Source organism: Tamandua tetradactyla, chromosome 13 (genome assembly GCF_023851605.1).
Source record: "Tamandua tetradactyla isolate mTamTet1 chromosome 13, mTamTet1.pri, whole genome shotgun sequence".
NCBI classification, from domain to species: domain Eukaryota; kingdom Metazoa; phylum Chordata; class Mammalia; order Pilosa; family Myrmecophagidae; genus Tamandua; species Tamandua tetradactyla.
The window spans coordinates 56,190,799-56,198,540 of NC_135339.1; the positions used below are offsets into that span (position 1 = coordinate 56,190,799).

At 39.7% G+C, this 7,742-nt stretch overlaps 1 pseudogene across 1 annotated transcript in view; it reads right to left on the bottom strand.

Moving 5' to 3' along the window:
- Nucleotides 1-7,507, bottom strand: part of LOC143653407 (cytochrome P450 2C18-like) — a 29,742-nt pseudogene extending 22,235 nt beyond the window's left edge. The window contains exons 1-2 of the transcript XR_013161262.1: nucleotides 7,283-7,507; nucleotides 761-946 (exon numbers count right to left, since the gene is read on the bottom strand). The product of XR_013161262.1 is annotated as a cytochrome P450 2C18-like (transcript). The remainder of the gene's footprint in view (nucleotides 1-760; nucleotides 947-7,282) is intronic.
- Nucleotides 7,508-7,742: the final 235 nt, after the last annotated feature.

Below are 7,742 nucleotides of genomic sequence, written 5' to 3' on the forward strand. Positions count from 1 at the left end.
ACAAAACACACTGCTTTAGAGGCAGTATGAGGAAATGGGGCTGGGGATGCCTTTGCAAAGAGGTAGCTTTTGAAATATTTTAAGGTGTCATACTAAGACTTACAGCTGCATATACATAAAATCGCAAGAATAATGCATCCACATTGAATTGGAAAGTCATTACTTGTGTAATTAATACATGCAAGGCATTTCACCACACCCTTTATCATTAAAATCCAAATGGTTTTATTGCCTGGGAGAGGCAATAAAAGGTCTTACTAATATAAAAGAGTCTATTTAGTATAGAGTTTGTAAACAATAATGTCTGGTTTTTTAATATTATCACCATGGCCCCAGGAATTCTATACAAAATCAGTGATTGAATGCATCTCCCTGCTTGGAATACTGTTCCCACCCTTCCAGCAACCTGATACACCACTGCAAGAGTAAATAAGCTTTTTGAACAAAAATACACAAATCACAGACACTGCTGTTCCGTAACCATGGAAAAATCATTGAAACCAAAGCCCTAACGTGGCCATTTTGCACTTCGCTGTTTCTATGCTTTCAATCCAGGCTTTCTATGTCTTACTTCCTACAAACCACATTACTTTATTCAATTATTGTTGACAATGACATGTCTGAAAATTAGCATTACAATTGCTCAGTAATACAATGATCTATTTTAACAGTTGGCCTCTAGGAACACATTTCACTTAACCGCGCAGAGCTATGCTACTTTCCCCTTACAAGCCACTGTAACAGCATCAGGCATACTTACATTGCCTAGAGATTTGCTGAAGTTCTTAAGATTTAATTGGAGGAGATTTCCAATAATTGGAAGAGGAGTGGGGCCAGGAGGGAGCCTCCCTTTCCCATAGCTCTCTTTCAAGAGTGAAAGGAGGAGCAAACACGAGAGACACAGCAGTAGGACGAAAATTGGACCCAGCGGAACGATTTCTTCCTCCTAAGGCAGCTGGTAAGCTTGGAACTGAATGCCTTATAAACACCCAGTGCCCCCTTGACCTGTGCTCTACTAATCATTACAGTGGCTCATCATCTACATCAACTTAGGTCTTTTCCAAGTGGACTTTGGCTGGCTATTAAATATCAAACTAGTGCATCTCTACGAATTTGGAGGAATTATAAAGTACAGAAGATTTTATTTAAGAAAGAAAAATAAAACCTGCTTTTCTCAGAAGAGAGGTTTCAGTTGAGTGGATGTTCTTCAGTGACCCAGATACCTGCTTTCAAACACCCAAAGTATTGCAAACTTATCTGAAACTCAAATGTAATTGGATGTCGTGTGTATTCATTTGCAAAATCTGACAGCTTTAGAAAGAAGATCAGGCATTGACATATTGATTAATAATCTCCCAAATGATTGCAATATGAGCCAGGATGAAAAACCACTAGACAAGATGACTATTTTTTTTTAAATGCTGCTATTCTGAATGCTCATGATGACATATTGGGATGAGATAATATTTAGGGCAATACATGTGATTAAGCCCTTCCTTTCAAAAGAAGTATTTCCTCTTATGACTTCAGCTGAAACTGTAATCCCTTGTCCTTGTAAACAGATATCTTTTGAAATATTTTAAGATGCTATATTAACAGTTACAGCTGGATATATAAAAAATAGCAAGAATAATTGCATTCACACTGAATGGAAAAATCATTTTTTGCGTAATAATATGTGTTCAGCAACTCTCCATACACTTTAAAATTGAACTCCTCAAATAAACCTGGATAATGCATATCGTTTTTTACTTTATAAATGTGAGAAAAATATGGAGATTTTCCCACTGACAACTAGTACAATGCAGGAATCTGAACTAGTCATTTGGGCACCACTGAAGAGCACCTCTAATGCATCCTAGCTGCCAGGAGGACAATATCAGTAAACAAAAATCACCACTTACAATGAAAGTACCACCCACTTATACCTTTCACACCAAGCGGGAGCCCCTTTCTGATACACTGGGTCACAAGTGCTCCTAAGAAGCCAAACAAAAAGCCAAGGGCTGATTGCTCCATTCCCCATTGCAGTGGGGGTGAAAGAAGCTCAGCCCCGTTATGGAGAGACCTGGTCAGAGAAAGTCAGTGGGGAAGAATGAAAGACAAGGGCTTTTCCCCTTCCCAATGTCCTCACCCCACCCCACCAACGACTTCTGTAAAGCAAGGAAAAGAGGTTCTAGGGGAACAGCACCGTGTGGCCTTAAGTGGGAGATGGGAGACAGGGATTGACCCAAAACAGACTCAGCAAAGGACACCACCACGTGCAGACCTGGGAGACATCACGAGGGACCCTGGGGAGCTAAATGCAACACGACTGAATCCCAACACTTCACACCAAGCTCCTAAAGGGAACACAGTTTTTTGTTTTCAAAGCTTTTTTTTTTTTTGTAAAGCACTATCAGATTTGTTTTCAATCATTTAGACAAATTATTTTTAAAATACAATATTACTTTGGTATTTTCAAAATGTTTTCATCACATATTACTACAAGGAACCGGGCAATGTACAAAGCATTTTTACATCCTTTATATCTCTTTTGTTCATAACAATGGTCACCTCCATAAAAGTTTTGCCATTTTTTGAGGTGATGAAAGAAAACCACAGGTATTCAATGCCTTCCCAAGAACACACAGTCTGTGAGGGGCAGAGGTTAGGCTTGGACCCCCTCTCTGGAGTGCTGGACTTTCCAATCCTGGTAACACATTAATTTAAGAGATGGATCATATTTTCTGAGAATCTTATGTAAATCGGTATTGTATAATTCACTATGAGATGTAACTTTCAAAATAAACAAAACTGCTAAGAATGCAACACCAGATGGTTAAAATGAAATTTACAAAAGTTTGGAAAGGAACAAATTCGCTAGCTCTAATTAGAGTAATCTTTTCTTCCCTGAATATTGAGTCTCTGTTCTGCTTTTCTCTTTTTTCATTGATGTTCCATCAGTATCCTATCACAAATATTTCACAACTTTAGGGACCTCAGAGATACTCTAGTCAAATCCCTCACTATCATTATTAAGTAACTGCTGAGCCGGCAAGGGGAAGTAAAAACAATGCATCAGTACAAGGTCTTGTACTAGAATCCGGGTTTCCAAGCTCCACACATGGCATTGAGACCCTCAGCCCCTTCCACATTCTGCTCACAAGAACCCAACAGCCAACTACAGAATACTGGAGGAGTCTTCCCTGGAAAAACTGAATATCCTCAGACAAACAACTTCCCTGTGATGACAGTTAGATAGAAAGGGTCCATCTAGTGCCCAGTACAATGGATAGATCTTTCTATCCCTCTCTTTGGGGATATTTTGATTATGGCCATTCTAATTTACATGTTGGCAGGATCTGTCAATAATATAGAGTAGGACGATGGAACTATCTGATGTTATAGAGAGGTTGGGCCCTCTAGGTTTCAGAACTTATGTGGTCCAGGGACCCATTTGGAGGTTGCAGGTTTCTGGAAAGTCACTCTAGTGCATGGAATCCTTGTGGAATCTTACAAATTGCCCTAAGTGTTCTTTAGGGATTGACTGGAATGGTCCTGGTTGGGGGTTATGATAGGTAGCAACGTCTACCTGAAGCTTCAGTGACAGCAATCTCTAGAGTAGCCTCTCGACTCTATTTGAACTCTCTCTGTCACTGATCCTTATTAGTTATACTTATTTTCCCCTTTTTGGTCAGGATGGGATTGTTGATCCCATGGTGCCAGGACCAGACTCACCCCTGGGAGTCACATCCCACACCGCCAAGGAGACTTTCACCCCTGGATGTCATGTCCCATGTCTTTTTACTAATCTGTCCATATACTGGATAAAAAGAGCATCTAGACAGGTTTTCACAATCACACAATCACATTGTAAAAGATATATCTTCATATAACAAACTTCAAGAATGAAGGCTACTGGGACACAGCTCAACAGTTTCAGGTATTCCTTCCAATCACTTCAATAGACAATAAATTAAAAAGGATAACCTTCAGTGCATAATAATAAACTCCAGATAACCTCTCAACTCTGTTTGAAATCTGTCAGCCATGGAAACTTTATTTTGCCTCATCTCTCTCTTCAGCCATGGAAACTTTATTTTGCCTCATATCTCTCTTCCCCCTTTTGGTCAAGAAGGCTTTCTCATTCCCATGATGCTGGATTCCAGCTCATTCCCAGGGGTCCTGCCTCGTGTTGCTAGGCAGATTTACATCCCTAGGAATCATGTCCCACACAGGGGACATGACTCACCTGCTGAGCTGCCTTAGAGAGAGAGGCCACATCTGAGCAACAAAAGAAGTTCTCTGGGGGTGACTCTTAGGCCTAATTTCAAGTAGACTCAGCCTATACTTTGTAGGAATAAACTTCACAGGGGCTATTGATAAGGAACCATCAATAATATGGGATGGGGGATGGAACTATTTGATGTTCTGGAAAGGCTGGCTCAGGCAGGTCCATTTTGTAAAGCACCGACAGAGCCAACAGAATATACAGAGCCAGAGACCTTTGGAAATACATAAAGAAAACACCCCAGGGAAGCCGTTGAAGAAGTCTGTAGAAAAAGCTGGGTCATGTCGCCATGTGCCTTTCCAGCTCAGAGAGAAACCGCAAACATCATCGGCCTTCTTGAACCAAGGTATTTTTCATGGATGCTTTAATTTGGACATTTTCATGGCCTTAGAAATGTAAATTTGCAACTTGACACACTGTTCTTTTTGAAAGCCTTTCCATTTCTGGTATATCACATGCTAGCAGCTTACAGATGATAACACTAGGATACCATGCTGTCTGCTCCCCACCGTTCACGTGGACCCACTGCCTAGAAGAGGGTGGGATAGTGTTGACGGGAACAGACTCCTGAGCCGCCTGTGGGTTTGACCCTAGATCTAGGACTGATTGTCCTTGGGACACTGGAAATATCAGTTAAAATCTCTGTGTCCCAATGTTTTCATCTGTTAAATGTTAATGGATTGTTACTGTCCTTACCTCACAGAGTTTTGATAAGTCTAGAATCAATCGAGGTGTGTAAAGTGTTTAGAATAGTGCCTGGAACATAATCAACAATTACCTATGAAACAGACAATAATGATTTTTTACTTTCTCATATCAGATCATGATATAGATACATCGTGATTTATTTAAATAGTCTCCTAGTGAAGAACACGTAAATTATTTCTCACCTTTATCTGAAACTCCTGCAATGTATATACTTCGCAATTTCCTTGTGCACATACTGAATATATCCGTGAAATGAATCCTAAGAATTTGAATTACTACATAGATCAAGTTAAACTGTCTAAATTTTTAAATGTGATGTATTTGTAAATATGTTAACAAAGCTACAGGATTTTTAAGATTATTTTGTTAGATATGTTGTGTTGGTTTCCACAAAAGTCACACAGATAATACAGATTTCCCAAATACCTGTCACAATAAATGAGTACATTACATTTGCATCTGCTCCAGCAGAATTACAAAATGGAGTGACTGATTTCAACACATTCAGAGCTCTAAGATCACTAAGTACCCTGCATGTAGAAAGTGCTGCACACATGTCTGTTGAATACAACAGGTCTTTTGGGAGGTGAAAGGTGCCAACAGAAAATGAAAACATGGGATAAACGGGTCAGGAGATGCAGTATGAGGAGGCTTAGGACAGAAAACGGTTACAATTTCCAATGAGATGGTCAGAGTAGGCTTCATTAGAAGGTGGCAACTGAACAAAGTACCAAAAGGCCATTTCCACCCACCTGGTCAATAATACTCTATATGATAAAAAGTTTTTTCTCCTTAGCATTTAAGTAGGTGAAATATAGTCAGTTATAGATTTGACTTCACCTTTTTGGGAGTCTTTTCATATGCTCACTAATCATTTGCATTTTCTTTTCTGAGACCTGCCTACGGAAACCATGACTCTGGGGTTGAATTGTCTTTACCACGATACTGTTAAGTTGCAAACATCAAGCTGCACGATAATGTGACTAACATGGACCCACCTGAGTAAATGGCCGCCTGTCCACAGCACTGGGCACACGTGTGCATGTATGTACGTGCTCCAGCCAGCCCTGGTCTCCTCCGGGATGTGAGCTGGGGCAGAGAAGGAGCTGCTACCTGCCTCTATTTTATATCATTCTAATAGGAGAGAGGAAAGAAAGGAGAAAATACTTCTGTTTCCCTATGTTCTAGAATAAACCTTTAGTCCTTCCATAACATAACGTAAATACCACTACAATTTAAAATAAATGGAAAGTCCAGTTGTCCACACATTGCAGGTGAGATAGAGCTAAAGACTACAGGACCATAACATCAAATTGCTATTACTGTCATAACGCTTATGAACATAGATTGGGAGAAATTTAGAAAATGATAAATCCTGTAAATTGCTTCAAAACTAGGCAGATTTTGGAGAGGGAGGGAAAAATAACACATACAGCACTTTATTAAATCACAGTGATGCATAGTATTCTTTGTGTACCATTTCTGAAAAATAAATGTAATTGAACTTAAAAATATAAATGAAGTATTTGAATATAATATATAGAAGACAACACCAATGAGGGGGTAGGTGGGTGATTGATGGAGAGCCAAATAATTAAAATAATTCCCCCATCCCTTATCCACTCAATATACTCCTACAAGTTCGGGTTTGTCTTTGAAATCTATTTATATGTAAATGTTTAGAATAATATGAACTAACATTTTAATTTTTAAATCTCTTTACAAGCTATATTGTGGAGTTTAAACATATATAGAATTTAAATATATGACAAAAATATCATGTAAATGGGATGCATGAAGCAAAAATATATCATCATTTCGTGCTTGATGTAGTAGACTGTTATTTGAACATTAGCCACAATAAGTTCATGCATATGATAAACCATTAGAACAAAATGAACAGAAAAGAAGTAGACATTTGAAATGAGAGAGAATCCATTTGGTTCACAATTGAACCAAAAGCATGCAGGTGAAAAGAAAAATATATAAACAAATAAATAAAATGACTAAATTCAAAACTAATAGTTTTCAATGACAGAAAATATATACAAAAATTTTATTTTTTATATATAAATGGCCACTTCAGGGAAGATGGCGGAGCACAGTGGATTGAAATCACCCCTGGTCTGTGGGATAAGATAGGGGATGGGAGAGAATGACTGGGACTGCATTTCTGGGAATGAGTCATTGAAGAGGTTCTTCAGGTGTTTGGGGGAGGACAGAGGCAGGGGGATCAGATTGGCAGAGATCCCCACTGGGGGGGCTGCCAGTGTGGATTGGAGGGAACCAACCTCCCTCTACTCCAGCCTGTCCCGGATGCTGGCTGAGGAAACCTCCCTGAGAAGCACCCTTGGGGACCACAGAGGTGGGCCTCACTGTCTGCTGTGAAGAGCCACACCCTGCAATGCTGGAGCAGTCACCTGGCCAGGTGCTGAAAACAGGCACAGTGCTGCGGGTCAGCTGCTTGCCTCCGCAGGCACTAATCTGCTCCCCCATCCCAAGCACCAGGACCAGCTGATCAGCCATTGTGGACAGAGATCATCCCCCAATGTGATGCATGCAATCTCCCCAGCTGCTCCCTGTAGGCACAGACCTGAAGACGGAAGACATCTAAGGAGAGCCACCAGCTAGGGAAAGTGTTGAGTACAAGAAAGCAGACTCCCTATATTCCTAGGTACTTTTTTCTATACGTCATTTTTCTTATTTTATGTACATATATATATATATTTCTTATAGGTAGTATTATTATTTTTATTTTTTA